Here is an 18,092-nt window from a genome sequence, read left to right on the forward strand (position 1 = left end):
TGTAATTCAGAGCCACTGAATTACATGTAACTATATTATATGTAACTATATCATATAGATATTTGGAACTACTTCTGCTTAAAGTTAGGATATTACTAGCTTTATGGTATAAAAATGGATTCCAGAAATATTATCTCTGTCTTCTGTGCCAACTTACCTTGTTTGTGTCATGAAGAATTAGAATGATACCGCAGTACAAATATAACCTATGATAGTCAGTGTCAGAAGTACATGGGAGTGGAGAAGAAAGATGGATTTAAACGTGTGGAGCATCTGTGAAGTTGAGAGGTAATTGCTGTTTTTTTGTTTTTGTTTTTCTGTGTGTGTGTGTGTGTGTGTGTGTGTGTGTAGGTGTGTGTTCGGCAATTCTTCATAGATGATGTGTGATCTGCCTTAGGCAAACTGAGTGTGTATGATGTACTCATTTCTGTGTTTGGTTTAGGCATGCATCCAGTGGGCAACAAGGGCAGGTGGCATCAAATTGATTGACTTTTCATTCCAGATTACAGTGACTGGTCACTGAAAATTTGTTTTAGGAATAACCTTTTAATTGGAATGAGTCCCTCTCAGTCTTAAAATGAGATCATCTCAGAAGAGACGGTCAAGGACTTCCTAGCACCATAAATAAATTTTAAGTTTGGATCATCAGTTTTGCTGTCTGACTTGGAGTGAGAAGTTGAGATCTGGGAAAGTATATTTGAATTATAATAAAGAAATTCAGAAGAAAATGCCCTGGATTACAGACTCAGTAACATGGAGCACAGGGGCCTTCTGGCAGCTGTCAAATCACATGTTGCCTGATAGAGAGGCAAATACCTCTTCACACTTAAGGTTATCTCTAGAAAGATATGATTTTCCAGAACCTTCTAGTGAGTCATAATATAAAGTCTATGAATAGGGGACATTCCAATAAGAAAAATATGTGACCAGTAAATCTCATTTTGTTTACTGCATTGCTTTATGTTCTGTTGACAGTGCAGTATTTTGCTTGGTGCATGTCCTTCTAGGAAGAGAAAAAATCGAGTTCAATCATTAGACTATAAATTCAACATTAATAGAAAAATGAATTATTCATCCATATTTATAGCCTGTGTATAAGTATCTGGCCTTTGCCATCATAGCTGTTTTTCTTATGTGAATTAATAATAGATAAAAGCCTACTTACTTTCAAATGCCAGAACCCTTTTGCTTGGTTTTTTATTTAAACCTAATTTTTTTTTAAAAAGGAATTAATAAGGTTGGTGTATCATATATCACTTCTGATATCCTCAGGCTATAAGATCACAAAAATTTTATCTTTAGTGGCATTAGGCTGCAAAATTATTAACTTCTGTAAGGGAGATAACAATTAACTTCAGTGCAATATCTTCCTCCTGACTAGAGGTGGTCACTGAACATAGGATTTATAGGAATATACATATATAGGGATATAAATACTCTGAAAGTTACTGGTAAAAATGAAAATCAACAATTTTAGGATTATTTTTAATACTTTATAGCTGAGAGTTTTGTGTAGTGAAATAACTCATGATTGATTCATCCTTAAGAATTCAATTCATAGTTATTTTTAAAGAATAAAATAGTTGCATAATTCTTCATCCAGTTAATTGCATCTACCTCCTTATCTACCTAATGGGCAAGGTATAGTGGTGTAAAGAATTTGTGCTTTGGATCTAGTTAGACCCTCTTTAAATCTTGGCTCTCTCACTATTTAAATATATTGTTATGATCAAGCAATGTTGTCTCTAAAACAATTTTTATCAACTGAAAAATATGGATTTTAATAGATAACCTGGGAAGAATTTATGCAGATTATGTTCAACAATTAAATGTGCTGATTATTTAATTCTCAACTCAGGTTCCCTCTTTTTGCAAGAGCGTATTCTGTTCTTCCCATTTCTACTTTTGCCAAATGGGGATACCCAGCCTCCTCTCAATCCCCTTCTAAAATTGCTCTTACTTTGTGAAAGCAATTTATATTTACAAATATATAAATTTATATTTATATTATAGTTTATATTAAAGGAACTTCATAAAAAGTCTGTTATGGTCATCACAGCATGTACTGATCAGTTGTGAGAACACTTTTCATCAAATTACCCATATGCCTTCTATGAGGACCCGTAAGAGAAATTCATTTTTGGTTTTTCTTCTAAAAAAAATACATTCATCCTAAGGGTTGTTATCTTATGTGCACTATGAGTTATAGGATTAATAGTGATTTATTAGTTTAGAGCAAAATTAATGTCCATCTTTAGCAAATGTGTGTAAACTTATGGGATATATCATGGGTACTAATTTCATTTTCAAATCTATTACATTTCTGAGACTTACAGTCTCATCTCTTGCTTAAGTATATTTTTTAAAAATTGTTGTTTATCTTAGAGGGAGTGAGCGCTCACACACAAATAGGGGAGGGGCAGAGAGAGAGAATTCCAAGCAGACCCCATGCTCACATGAGCCCAGTGCAAGGGCTCCGCCCCAGGACCCTAAGATCATGACTTCAACCAAAACCAAGAATCAGATAGTTAACCAACTGAGCCACCCAAGCATCCCAAATATTTTTATTTTGCTTTATTTACTTAATCTTAGCCTTTCTAAATCCTCTTCATAAGAAATTAAAAATTAAAAATAAATTAATAAATATGACCTTGTCTAGTTCAGAGTTGCTGTCAAGATTATGAAACAATGTATCTCACAGCCGTGTGTTTTATTACTTGTCAAGAGTTAAACAAATGCTTAGTAATATATACTCTGGTAGTCTTTTGTATTTTTATGTGCATCCTGACTCATTCTTTAACTTTTTACATGTGCTTTTGCTCAGATTTTTCACTAAGAATTGTCTGATGTAGATTCAGTGACATTTTATCATCTCTCGGAAATTTATATTTGTGCATATTTATAAATAAGATGGAACAATCCAAAATGGCAAACGTTTAGACAATGTGACTGAATTGTAGGCAACTGACTGGCCAACCAGACTAATTCAAAGTATGCCGTGCTAAAACGACAAAAACAAAGAGCAAACTTTAAATGTTGCTATGAAGAAAGTGCATTCCCCCAGCTTCTAGAATCTCCATCTTTTTTTTTTATCTTACATCTAGCTTGATGCACCCTGACCCCAATGGGCTTTTTACCATGGTAATCTATATTTTATCACTAGCCCTGGAATAATGCTAAATATAAAGAAAATCACTTTAAAGGAGGGGGGGAGGTCGTATTTTTTTTCTTTCCTTATGGAAACAAATCTGTTTTCCTTCTGGCCTCTTCTCCCTTTATGGTCTCTATGAAGACAGCAAGGTACATGCCATCTTGGGACAAAGAGGTTATGTGTAGAGAACATAACATATATATGTGTAGAGTGTAGGAAGTAGTGTAGAGAAGTAGGAAGACTGCTCTGTTGACATGGGTAAGGGAAGCAAAAAGGAGTAGCACAGCAAGGGGAATAGAGTCACATCCGGGGTTCCTTTCAGGGTACAGAATGGAAATTTCAAGGGTGGGGAGCAATGAGTCTCTAAGAGAAGCTCATATATGAAATGAGATCGTAGCACATAATGATGAAGTAAAGTGGCTAGGAAAATTAACTGGAGACAACTTTCAAAGAATTCATCAATGAAGCCATCTGGCCCCTTCTTTGCTAGCTTCTTAAAATAGAACTTTAGGTCATGGTTGAGTAAACTTTTTGGTAAAGAGCCAAAGAATAAATAGTTTAAGCTTTGCAGATTGAGGATATTCTATAGATACTTTTATAGGTATGCATATTGAAGATATTCTACATAAACATATCTGACTATTAAAATATAGCCATTTAAAAATCTAAAGGCATTTCTGTTTGATGGGCTATAAAAAATATCCCTACCAGTATTTGGCCCACTGGCTCTTATTTATCAAACTCTGCCTTATATCACTTGTTTTATATCTTCCTTCTTTTCTAAAACAAGCTATTAAAGCTAAAATTTTCTTCAAAGCATTGCTTCAGCTGAATCTTACAAATAGTTATATTTTCATTGTCATTCAAAAAATTACCTTTTCAATTTCTCCTTTTACCGTAGCTTTACTTGAAGTTTTTCAATTTCCAAACGTTTAGAAAAGGGTTGTTCTGGATATAACATTGTCCCTGATTTTAAGTCCACTATGGTCACAGTTAAACTCTCTCACATTTCAGTCTTTTATAACTTATTGAGATCGTTTTGATGGCTTAGCATATGTCCCATCTTATTGGATGTATACTGTGCCCTTCTAAAAAATGTACATTTGGCAAATTGTTAGATGTAGTTTTCTATGAATGTCAATTTGGTCAAGGTGGTTAAAGATATTCTATGTCTTTACTAATATTTTGTCTGGATATTCTATCAGTTACTGAACAAGTGGTATTAATATCACAAAATATGCTTATGCATTTATCTGTTTTTCTCTTTATATCTGTCAGATTTTACTTTATGTGTTTTGGAGCCTCTATTTTTAGAGGCAGACTTGTTTTTTGAAATATTTTTCTGCAGAATTAATCCATTTATTATTTTGAAATTCCTCTCAATCTCTGGTAATAGGTTTTGTCTTCATCATCTGATATTATCCTTACTATTTATTTGGTATTTTTTTAGCATCCTTTGAATTCAACCTCTGTGAGTCTTTATATTTAGTGTATCACTTCTAAACAGCATATATTTAGGTCTTGCTGAGATTTTTTTTTTCCTTTTCACTCATATATGCATATTATACTACTTGGTCAATTTACATTTATATAATTATATAGGAGTAGATTTATGTAATTGTAAATAAGATATGTTTATCCCACTTTACTAATTATTTTCTATTTATAATTTCTGTTCCTTGTTCCTCTGTTACTCCTTCTGAACTTCTTTTATGTTAATTGAATTTTTTTTAAAGATTTTATTTATTTATTCACGAGAACAGAGAAAGAGGCAGAGACATAGGTAGAGAGAAAAACAGGCTCCCTGCTGGGAGCCTGATGTGGGACTCGATCTCAGGACTCCAGGATCACGCCCTGGGCCAAAGGCAGATGCTCAACCACTGAGTCACCCAGGCATCCCTGAATTTTTTTTTTATAATTCTCTTTTAAATTATCTTTAGATTCTTTGCTATACCTCTTGGTATTAATTTTTAGAGGTTCCTTTCTATAATGTCTCCCAAATTAGAGTAATTTGAGTTAGAATAATTAGAGTTCACATATCTCTTCATGTAAAATGTGAGAACCTTGAAATTACCCACCTTGTGCTGTGGTTTCCATGTGTATTACATCTACATATGTTACTAATCACACAATATGTTACAATGTTGTTTTAACTAATCATTTATATTTTAAATAAATAAATAGAAAAACTATTTCTGATACTATTCCTTCCTAAAGAGCAAATTTCTATGTGGTAACATTTCCCTATGGTCTGAAAAAACTTTTTTTTTTAAAGATTTTATTTATTTATTCATGAGAGACATAGAGAGAGGCAGAGACACAGGCAGAGGGAGAAGCAGGCTCCACGCAGGGAGCCGGATGCGGGACTTGATCCCAGGGCTCCAGGATCATACCCCTGGCTGAAGGCAGCGCTAAATCGCTGAGCCACCCAGGGATTCCTGAAAAAAACTTTTTTTTAAAGATTTTTTTTCATTTATTTGAAAGAGACAGAGAGAGAGAGAGCTCTTGAGCAGGGGAAGGGGCAGAGAGAGAAAGGGAGAGAGAATCTCAAGCAGACTCCTCTTTAAGGACAGAGCCTGAAATGGGGCCTAATCTCATAACCCTGAGATCATGACCTGAACCGAAATCAGGAGTCAGATGCTTAACTGACTGAGCCACCCAGATACCTTCTTAATATTTCTTGTAATGTAGGTCTGCTGGTGACATATTCTATTAGTTTTAATTTATCTAAAAATATCTTTTTTTAATGTAAAAATATCTTTATTTTACCTTCATTCTTTTCTTTTTATTTTACCTTCATTCTTGAAAGGATATAAAATTCTGTCTTCTGAACACTATTGTTTCTAGCAAGAAATTAGAAATCCTATTTACTGTACCTCCCAATATAGAAAATCTGCTCTCTAAATTTTGTGATTATATTTGCTTTTCTGTGGTTTGTCTTTGATTTTCTTAGGTGTCATTTTCTTTGTTTTTATACTACTTATGGATTAATGACTATATTCAGGTGGTTGAACAGGTCAGCCCAGTACTGGCTATACAATCATCTGGGGTGTTTTAAAAATATCTGATATTTGGGAATAATTGATTATGGCCCACTCTTGTATTGAATCTGAATCTATCTTCAAATCTTCTCAATACAGAGTTCCAGGAAGCAGTTATCATTCTCTCAGACTTAAAACTTTAGATGAAAACGTTTGTCATGTATGCTGCAAACCATGGCCTTTCAGAGTTGCTTTCTATAAAGAAAACCAATGGCTTCATAATGTGCTCCATAACACATTTGCTCAGAGTCACTCGGTTAATGGGCAGCAGAGATGATTATAGCTTTGATCAGGGATCATCTGATTTGAAAGCCTGACCATTCCCTCTTGACTTCAGTGACTCCTATAGAGAAAAGTAACAGTTGTTAATCTAAAGTCTGAAGACAGATTTGAACTCAGCCCTAGAGAAGAAAATTTAGAAACCACAATATATGGTCTTAGATAATCTCTAACAATTGGTTTTAAAATATTTGAGATCTAGTTCCTTTGTTTAACATCACATGAAAATACTTCACTCATTTGATCACTAGAGCTAATTTTCAAAACATTTTAAAGATTTATTTTCAGCTTTAACCTCAATTCTTTGTTTCATACTTGAATATTTTCTATTCATCTCCAAAATGGTATTTTTCTCCTAAGTACATTTATTGCTTCTAACACAATGCAGAGTTCAGGAGAGGGAGAAAGAAATCTCTATAGTGTGTTTTATTACACCCAAGTGCCTCCCCAAGCTGCAAAATTATCCACTTACCAGAGCACAGGGGTGGCTGATGACAAAAAGTTCAAGACCATGAACATGGGTATGTTTCATATGGGAGATAAATCCCTATGCTAGAGGTTGAACCTTTTTAAATCATTAAAATCAATAACTCACTCTACTTGTAGTGAATCTGGGCTTAACAAGCACATTTCTAAGTGTCGGTATTTCTTCTCTGCTAATAATTGGGAAGAGTAAAAAAGCATGACTTTCTTACCAAATACCTATCACAAAATAATTACCATTCTTACTTAAATATTTAAAAATTGTGTGTATATTTGTGTGTGTGTGCATATGTGTGTATAAATGGGTTTGACCAAAATATTCTATTCAGTGCTTCCATGAAAAATCACTATAGAGGCCCCACAGTAATTTGGCAAGAAAAATATAAAATAACTGGAGTTTTTTAAAAAACATAAATATATGATATATACTTAACGAACATTTTAAACAGTTTTGCCCTAGTATTTAAGCCAAATTAAAATGAATTGTCCAATTGTATTATCAAAGACTTAAAAGACTAAAGGAAATTTCTTCCACAAAAGGATATTACTTATTTTTTGGCATAATCTATTTGTCTCCAAAATGGTTTCCAATTTGCAATACCATATGGTATTGTGTTTTTTTATGTGATTTTGTACATGAAATTGAAATTTAAAAAACTCATTTCAGTTTTAATAATTTTATCTTTAATTCTAGACTTGCTGCCCATCAAATATATGCTAATAAAATATACTTATTACTTGGGACACAGTGGTCTATCTCCCTGATGATTTATCTGAATAAGTTTTCTGAATCATAAGTATTAATTATCTAAGCAAAGTGCTGATATCTCTGGGTAAATATGTCCATCAATTTCACATATTTATACTTTCTTACAAAAATATTCACTGTAGACATTGGTTAGCCTAAGAAAAATAAAATAGTTGAATTTTCCTATTTGTGTATGCCACAAGGTCAGTTTCATCTACCAACATCTCTTCAGAAATTTAATACTGCTTAGTTCAGAAGAAAAGAATCTAAAACAACTTTTAATTGCTGTTGCCTTAAGGCAACCACCAAGTTAATCTTGGAGAGTGAAAAGAAATTCCAATTTAATTTATTACGAGATCTATACATTTGTTAGAAAAGTACAGGCTAGACCAGTGTTTCTGACTGTTTACTTGGAAATGCATTTAGAAATTGCCTAATAGATAGAAATATATTAACTTTGACTAAATGAGTTTTATCAACTCAGTATTAACAAGTATGGTCAAAAATGGATGTTGGATTCGTCTAATCTGCAAAACCACTGTGAAGGGGAGTGCTATCCATGAAAACATCAAGGAATTATGTGGGTAAGATGGTGAGGTACTCTATTCTCTTCTGCTTTTCTAACTAATGGGATTTGCTATTTTAGTGCAGAAGAAAACCTCTGGGCCTTTTGGTATTTGACTGAACTTTAAATACTAAATCTATCCTGGCATTGCTGAGCCAGTCTGTTCAATCTGCATTCTCAAAGCCATGTATACATTGGAACAATGAAAAAGTAGAATCCGTGATTAAGAAATGCAGAGGGTTTGCTACTGCCCTTATCCATCACTCTTAGCAATGTTAAATTTAAACTTCTGGATTTGTAATGTACCTAATTACACAGAGACTATCTTTTAGTTTGTGATATTTATAAAAAGCTCTTCAATTATTTTAACCCAATTACCAAAGTAAGCGATTAAATTATTTTAGATACAGAGCTACTTCCAAATTTTCAAAACCATATACTTACACACCTAAGTATTGGCAATCATTAATCAACTTGTCTCAAATATTTATTTCTCCTGCTTTGACTGAAGTTCAAACATAGTTGAGTATAGGATTGCTTTCAGGAAATACAGTAATACTGATATTCCTATGTAGCATTATTATTATAGCCAAATTTTTAATAAAATGATTAAATTGGTTTAAAACATTTCCACAGTAACTAACAAATCATCATTAGAGGTGATGGTATCTAATGCAAAAAAAAAAAAAGTTATAGCCAAATCAGTGCATTTGTACTCTATTCATTTCAGTATAGATTACTTCTGAAAAGAATATGCTAATATGTAGCAAAACCAAAGGTTTTCATGGCTTTTGCTATGGTAATTCCACATTTGGAAATTTGTCCTATGGGAATAATTCAACAGAAGAAAGAAGGTATATGCTTAAAGAATATTCAGTGCAGCATTTTCTGTAATAGAATAAATGCTGAACAATAGGGAAAGGCTTGTTAAATGATGGTACATTCATATAATGGGATATTACACAGCTATGAAAAATGATGATTATGAAGATAAAGGGGAGACAAGTATTTGTAATACAATTTCAAGTGGCAAAAAAAAAACCCATAGATTGTAATTTATACTCAGCTTCAACTGTGTAAAATAAGCTATTTGCAAATAACACACGAAAGTAATACACAAAGAATGAAAAATACCTGCTATATTAGGATAGAAAGAGTCATGGGTAATTGCTTTTCATTTTTTTCCATTGCATTTTATTAGTAGTAACAATGGTGAGCATGACAATGAAAATAAAAACACCTATAATATATCCAAGGTGAAAAGCCACATCACAGTCAGAAAAGCTGAACACTTTTAAAAGGTTTTGGAAATAGACTATTTTTTAAAGCAGTTATAGGTCACAGCAAAATTGAACAGAAAGTAGAGAGTTCTCATATACCCTCTGCCCAAACACATGCACAGCCTCCCCTATTGTCACCACCCCCCACCAACATGGTACATTGGTTATAATCTGTGACCTTGCTTTGACATCATTATCACCCAAAGTCCATAGTTTATGTTAGAGTGTAATCTTGTACATTTTATGAGGGTTTTTTTTTATTGCCTCATGGGGAGTTCTGTATAATTTATAAGTTTTGGCAAATATTTAATGAAATGTTTCCACCATTATAATATTATACAGAATAGGTTCACTGTCCCCAAATCCTTACTGCTCTGCTTCTTCAGCCCTCTGTGCTCCCGAGCTCTGGCAGCCTTTAATATTTTTTTCTTTCTTTTCTTTTCCATTTTTAGGTTTACCAGTTTATTAAAAAGATGAAAATTCATGAATAGGCAAATGGAAGAGATGCTTAAGACAACTAAAAAAAAAAAAAAAAAAAAAACCATAGGGACGCCTGGGGGCTCAGCGGCTGAGCGCCTGCCTTTGGCCCAGGGCATGATCCAGGAGTCCTGGGATCGAATCTCACATCTGGCTCCCTGCATGGAGCCTGCTTCTCCCTCTGCCTATGTTTCTGCCTCTCTCTCTGTATCTCTCATGAATAAATAAATGAAATCTTTTAAAATTTTTTTAAAAATTAAAAAACATAATTTTTAAAAAATGTCTCCATGGTTTTGTGTTTTTTTTCCAGAATCTCATATAGTTTAAATCATACTGTACATACCTGTTCCAGATTTTCAATCAGTAATATACATTTAAGATTCCTCCATCCTTTTTCAAGGCTTGAGAGCTCATTTCTTTTCAGCACTGAGTAATACTCCATTTCCTGGATGTAGCAGTTTATTTATCCATTTACCTACTGAAGGGCATCTTGGTTGCTTCTAAATTTCAGCAGTTATGAATAAAGCTGCTGTAAACAACCATGTGCAAGTATTTGTGTGGGCATAAGTTTTCAACTCCTCTAAATACCAAGGAATGTGATTACTGAATCACATAGTAAATTTCTTTTTCACCAAAAAAAAAAAAAAAAAGTATGTTTCTTTTTGCAAGAAACAACCCAAATGTCTTCTAAAATGGCTGTATCGGGGTGCATGGGTGGCTCAGTCAGTTAAGTGTCTGCTTTTAGCTCAGGTCATGATCCCAGGGTGCTAGGATCGAGCCCCATGTCAAGTTACCTGCTCAGTGGGGAGGTTGCGTCTCCCTTTCCCTTTGACCGCTCCCCCACTTATGCTCTCTCTCTCTCTCACTCTCTCTCATAAGTAAACAAAATATTTAATAGTTAAATAATGTAATGGCTGTATAATTTTGCATTACAACTAGCAATTAAGAGTTCCTGCTGCTCCATATCATATCAACATTTGATGTTGTTAGTGTTCTGGACTTTGGCCATTCTAAGGTGTGTGTAGTATCTCATTATTTTCATTGGTATTTCCCTGAAGGCGTACCATATGGAATATTTGTTTATATACTTATTTACCATCTATATATCTTCTTTGGGGAAGTGATTGTTAATGTCTTCAGCTCATATTTTTAATCGTGTTGTTCATATTCTTGTTGATTTTAAGAGTTTTTGTGTATTTGGGATAGCAGTCCTTTATCAGGTGCCCCTTTTGTAAATATTTTCTCTTATTCTCTAGCACTTCTCTTGATAGTCTCTCACCAGAAATGTTTAATTTTAATGAAGTTCAGTTTATCAATTTTTCTTTCATGGGTCATGCCTTTGTTGTATCTAAATATTTACTGCTAAGCACAAGTTTGCCTACATTTTTTCCTATTTTGTTTTATAGGTGTTTTAAGTCTACTACACATTCTGAATTAACTTTTGTGAAGAATGTACGGTCTGTTTCTGGATTCATTATTTGCAATTAGGTGTCCAGTTTTCCCAGCACCATTTGTTGTTGAAAAGATTACCTTTGCTCCGTTGCTTTTTCTCCTTTATCAGAGATCAGTTTACTATATTTGTATGAGTTTCTTTTTTTTTAAGATTTCATTTATTTATTCATGAGAGATGGTGAGAGGCAGAATAGGCAGAGGGATAAGCAGGCTCCCTCCAAAGAGCCTGATGCAGGACTCAATCCCAGGACCCCAGGACCCTGGGACAACAACCTAGCCAAAGTCAGATGCTCAGCCACTGAGCCACCTAGGTGCCCCATGTGGGTTTACTTCTGAGCTCTCTCTCTTTTTTTTTTTCCATTGATCTGTCTGTTCTTTCACTAATACCACAGTCTTTTAATTACTGTACCTTTTTGGTATATCTTAAGTGGGTAATGTCAGTCTTCCAACTTTCTTCTTCCCCTTCAATATTGTGTTGGCTATTCTGGTTTTTTTGCCTCTCCATATAAACTTTAGAATCAGTTTGTCAGTGTCCACAAAATAACTTGCAAGGATTTTGATTGGGATTGCATTGAATCTATAGGTTAATTTAGGAAAAACTGACATCTTGACAATATTGAGTCTTCCTATTCATAAACATTAAATATCTATCCATTTTTTTAGTTTTTTTATTTATTTTATCAGTGCTTTATAGTTTTTCTCATATAGATCTTGGACATATTTATTAGATTTATACTTAAATTGTTTAATTTTTTGGAGTGCTAATGTCAGTGGTAATGTCAATTGTAGTGGTTTGTAATTTCAAATTTCATTGGTTCATTGCTAATATATAGCTAAAGCAAATGACTTTCATATGTTAACCTTATAAAAATCTTGCTATCATTGCATATTATTCCAGGAGGATTTTGTCCTTTTGCTGATTTTTTGGAATTTTCTATATTGACAATGATGGCATCCTTCCTGATCTTTTACCTTTTATTTCCTTCTCTTGTCCTATTGGATTTTCTAGGACTTCCAGTACAATGTTGAAGAGCAGTGGTGAGAGAGGATATCCTTGTCTTGTTCCTGATTCTATCGTGAAATATTCAAGTTTCTCATCAGTAAGTACAGTGTTAGTTACAGGTTTTTTGAAGATATTCTTTATCAAGTTGAGGAAGCCCCCTGTATTCCTGGTTTACTGAGAGTTTTAAATCATGACTTGGTGTTGGAACTTATCAATTTCTTTATCTGCATCTATTGATATGATGATGTGATTTTTCTTCTTGATTGATGGATCACATAAACTGATTTCTGAATATTGAAATTGCTCTCAATACCTTGGATAAATCCTACTGAGTAGTGGTGTATAATTCTTTTTATACTTTGCTGGATTTGATTTGCTAATACTTCACTGAGAATTTTTGCATCTATTTCTCATGATAGATTGGTCTGTAGTTTTCCTTTCTCATAATGTATTTGTTTGGTTTCAAAACATTATTAGGGTAATGCTGGCCTCCTGGAATGAGTTAGGAAATATTCCTTCTGCGTTTGTCTTGTGAAAGAGTTTATAGAAAATTGGCCTAATTTCTTTCTTAAATGTTTATTAGAATTCACCAGTGAACCCATTTGGGCCTGATGCTTTCTGTTTTATAAGGATAATAATTATTGATTCAATTTCTTTTATAGACATAGGCCTATTCAGATTGTGTATTTCTTCTTATGTGAATTCTGGTAGATTGTGTCTTTCAAGGAACTGGTTGATTTAATCTAGATTACCGAATATGTAGGCCTAGAGTTATTTATAGTTTTCCCATTTTTAAAATGGGTTGTTCATTTTCTTATTGTGGAGTTTAAGAGCTCTTTGTATATTTTGGATAACAGTCCTATACTTTAAAGATTTTGAGCCAGACGGGAACATACCTTTGCTAAAACTTTGCTCTGCAGATTAACCTCTGAAAGAATACATTCACTGTGATTATCTGGTAATATAGTCACATGCAGAAAAGGGACAGTTAGAAGACCTGGGTTACATTATCAGTTCTAATCTAAATTAGTTGGTGAGTGTCATAAGTCATTTAACATCTAAATCAATCCCACACATATGTAAGTTTAATAATTGATAATAATAAGCACTTTACCCCACAGATTTTATACAAGTTATAGTCTAGTAGAGAAGTTAATGGGATTCATTTTTCAGCAAATATGTGAGCACTGCTTTCCAAGTCTTTCCCAGTTTGCCATGTTGAGATGACACATTCAGGTGGTAGCAATGGTTGCATGCCTATCAAGGATAACATTCTGACAGATGTTAGAAGCTTGACTTTTCTCAATCTTAGATTGACTTTGGACTGGTTAACATATCCAAATCTCAGTTTCTGACTTTGAAAAATAATGCTAGGCAAGTGGGAAGCACAATATTGCTTTTTAGTCAATGATAGATACTACTACCAATAATAATAATACAAGAATAATCATTCCAGGCAGCAATAACAGCGGTTTCTTTCATTTTTATTTTAAGATTTTATGTGTTTATTTGAGAGAGTGAGAGAGAGGGACCAACAAGAGAGTACGTGAGTGGTGGGGAGGAGTGGAGGAGAGGGAGAAACAGATTCCCTGCTAAGCAGAGAGCCTTATGTGGGACTTGATCCCAGGACCCTGGGATCATGACCTGAGCCAAAGGCAGACACTTTAACTGGGTCACCTAGGCACCCCAATAACGGGTGCTAATAATATGTTTAATATGTATAATGCACTGTAATAAGCAATTTGCATCCATTACCTCTCTAAGTCTTGCCAAAAAAACCCACAATGTTAAGAGGGCTATATTTATTATTCCTATTATACAGAGAAGCAAAATTAGTCTTTGAGAACACACTGTTAAATAAAAAATTTGATTAAACTAGTTTCATCTCCCAAATATAATTGATAGCATTTCAAAGTGGTTTCTTTAAAACTTCTGCGTTTTCACATAAATATCATTTTTCAGTGCTAATTAAGACTCTTCTAAACATTACCATTAATTATTTAATGTCCTTAATGCTAGATATTTAAGGTTTCTGAAAGTTTTCGACTATGGAAGTAATGTTGCAATGGCCATCTCTAAGCATAAAGTTTTATTTTTTACTCTACTTCAAATGATGCCCTTAGGATAATTTGAGAAAAGGTATATTTTTCATTTTTTAAGATTCTTGATTAAAATGGGCAGTTTGTTGTCCCAAAAGTTTGTGCCAAAATACAACATTTAATATACATATACATATGAGAATAATACATATCAATGTGTATAAATATAGATACATAATTTTAAATCAGTTCAATATATTTATAATATTTATTTTTTGAAAAGAGATTTGAAGAAGCAAGCCAATCTGGTATATATGAATGAGAATTTCAGAAATCACTGCTAACATCACCCTACAGAAAATAAGCTTTCAATTCTACCAGGATAAAAATCACTGAAGCAAATAAAATTTCTCCATTCATAGATTACGGCAGTAAATTGGTCCAAAAGGGTAAACAAAAAACATCAAAGCTAATGGAAGAGACAGATGCTAGATAAGAAGATGAGTGTGCTGAACTGAAGACTAGCGTTTGTTAGGCTTTAAGGAACAGATGACTGGAAAATATAAGATCCTTCTGCAGGGTTGTCAGAGTGAAACGACTTATAAATGATCAATTTTCTCTTTTGTAAAGTTAGAAACAATGGATTACTTTAACTGACAGCCAAAGAAAAGAAAGGTTACTGAGAAGAAAGAGAGCAGATTGCTAATGGAAAATGACTCTCAAAAAAACTCGTGAATTTTTAGGGAAAGTTGAAACTTCAAGAAAATTAGAACAAAGAAATAGTTAATTCAGAGAATAAAGATTAAGAACCAGAAATGGTCTTGGCAGCCCATAAAGCAATGCATCCTTTTTATCCATTCAATTCTAAATATTTTCTGATTACCTAATAGATGCTGGGCAGTGAGTTAGACCACACCAAATAAAATTACTTTAGACAGTGTCTCTGGCAATGGAGTTTGAGAGTCTATTTTAAGAGTAAACAAATAAAGGTAATTATAACTTCTTCAGTAACAATTAAAATGTACATAGCCAAACAAAGAGATGCCTTATTTACCATCAATTAACAAAGTTGAGAAAGTTCCCTCTGTTTTATAATAGCCTATGTTGTCAAAAGTGAGTATAGAGGCAGTCTATCCACTATTAATGACATTGTTAATTGATGCTATGAGGTACCAGTGAAATTTAACCCAGGGAAATTTAACCAGAAAAGGATTGTGAAGAGTTAAGAGATTTTTACCTTCCTTGCAAGCTAAAAATTTAGCCTGCAACACTTATATGAAGGTTGGCGGAAGGATGTGAGACTCTGTAGCCGCAGTATCATTTTCTTGTATTTTCTTGTGCCAGTGCCCCAAGCCCAGGCATCCACAGAGGAAAGTGAAGAGGTCCAGGTGACATACCCATATGTGATCGACTGCAACAGAAGAGAGGAACTTGACCCTTAATGACACCAGACAGTAAGCTGCTTTCCCATTGTTCTGGAGGGAGATAACACCTCTATTTTCCAAGACTGTTCAGTACATAAACATCTATGAAAATTATTTGGAACAAAGGTAGTGAGTGATTGTGCTTACAAAATGTAGATAATTGTCTCCCAATATACCCTACACATCAAAAATGTTTAAAAAAATAACTGATATTATCTAAAGGATAGGGTTGCTAAAATAAGATTTAAATGAATAAAAAATTTTACTCCATATGGAGATAGCAGTTTCAAGTTTATAAATAATTACCAGCCTCAAGGATGTCAGGGAGAGGTTTGAGACCATCAGGACAGTTCCCCAGGTCCTTTCTTGTCACATTATGAATACTCTAAGAATAGTGTATAGTCCTGTCACTTGCAAAGAAGGGGACTGTTTCGATATTTCCTACTCATTCAGTTGTTCAATTTCATTGTCATTACATAGCATATATGACATATTCCAAGAACTATTCCCTATAAATATGTTTGTTTACCACAAACAATTCTACACAGATTGGATAGATCCTGCTAAAAGAATTCCATAATAAAGTCTCCTCTACTAGCAAATATCATCAATGGATCTGCTAGCAGATATGTCAATGTATTTATTAAGAGGTAGGTGAGGTGGGTGCTATAAGTAATAACTTCTGGACAACTCAGTTCCCTTAGACATAAAACAAGAAAAATAATACCTACCTCATGTTTATTTTGAGAATTAAACATGTTAATACATGTAAAGCATTGAATAGTATACATCTTATAATATCTTATATAGAGTAAAAATCTATGTTGGTTAACACTATTATGATAAACAAAATCTCTTTTAGGGAAATGTTTAAAAAGTTTGATGTATTCATCTGATAAAAATCTAATCTTTTAAGTTTTATGAAATATTTAGTGCAATAGGAAAATGCTCATAACATATGGTTAAGTAAAACTACCTTGATTCAAAACTATATTCCCATAATATACTATTTTGCAAAATACGTATGTGCATCTACATAATAGAAGAAAATAATAGAAGAAAAATTCCCAAATAATATTCACTGAGGTTGAGATTTGACCAATAAGACTTTAATCATAGGAAAATTGGACACTCCTAAATAAAGTGGGGCTTTATATTTAAATTTTTTTAATATTTTATTTATTTGAGAGATAGAAAGCATGAGCAGAGGAAGGGGCAGAGGGATAAACAGACGCCCCCCTGAGGGGGGAGCCCAACATGAATGCACAAGGTTCAGTCTCAGGCCCCTGAGATCATGACCTGAACCAAAATCAAGAGGCTGATGCTTACCAGCTGAGCCACCCAGGTGCCAAAGTAAGGCTTTTTAAATACCTTCTTATGAATTCCATTTATATAAGCATGTGAACCTTTGTTAGTAGCATGATGAACTCTAGACTGATTCAACTTCTGTGCAAAATCCTTTTGTATTAGCTTTTAAAAATTGTAGGAAGATCCTGTTTAAGATGAAAAATATTTGCGTTAATCTTATTATGAACTTCTGCTTTTAAAATTTGTTTGTTCCCAGAAAACCAGTGCTTTGTTTATCCCTCTATTTATAATGCTTCCAATATCTGAGACTCTAACTAATGTTCCCTACCTAACAGAGAGGCTTTCTTTAGTCATTCAATAGGGGGAGATACTTAGTTGTAGTTTGTCTTTGCTCTTCCGAAGGAATTTTGAATGCTCTAATAGAACTTTGAAGCTAGAATTGCATAAAAACAACAAAAAACACCTTTGATGCTTCACATTAATGATTGCATTAATTTTATGAAAACCAGTTTGACTATAAAACCGGTCAGTTACTAATTTATAAACTACATCAATTGATTATTTGACTATCTTTTCCTAACAAATGCCAAGTGAATTATTGACTTACTTGGAACTGAAGGACACCTAGAGTCATCTAATTAACATAGAATTCAGGGCAGTCCACCTCCCTACCTTGTGATTAAATTTAGCTGATCTGGCCAGGCTGTTTTCTTTCTCTTTCATTGTATGATGCATTTCCTTTGTGAATTTCAGTGCAGGAATTAAGGGGGACAGTGATGAGATCTGAGTAGATAAATTTCTCTGCCTCTTCCAAACAGGCTCTGAAAATCCCCCTTCCTCAT

The 18,092-nt window shown here is 33.6% G+C and overlaps 1 long non-coding RNA gene across 2 annotated transcripts in view; it reads left to right on the forward strand.

The window, feature by feature from the left end:
- The first annotated feature begins 230 nt into the window (after positions 1 to 230).
- The window catches only part of LOC140641788 (uncharacterized), an 85,912-nt gene continuing 68,050 nt past the window's right edge, over positions 231 to 18,092 (forward strand). For both annotated transcript variants that reach the window (XR_012038375.1, XR_012038376.1), the window contains exons 1-2: positions 231 to 288; positions 12,486 to 12,576. This is a non-coding gene — a long non-coding RNA (uncharacterized lncRNA). The remainder of the gene's footprint in view (positions 289 to 12,485; positions 12,577 to 18,092) is intronic.

Source organism: Canis lupus, chromosome 10 (assembly GCF_048164855.1).
Source record: "Canis lupus baileyi chromosome 10, mCanLup2.hap1, whole genome shotgun sequence".
NCBI lineage: Eukaryota > Metazoa > Chordata > Mammalia > Carnivora > Canidae > Canis > Canis lupus.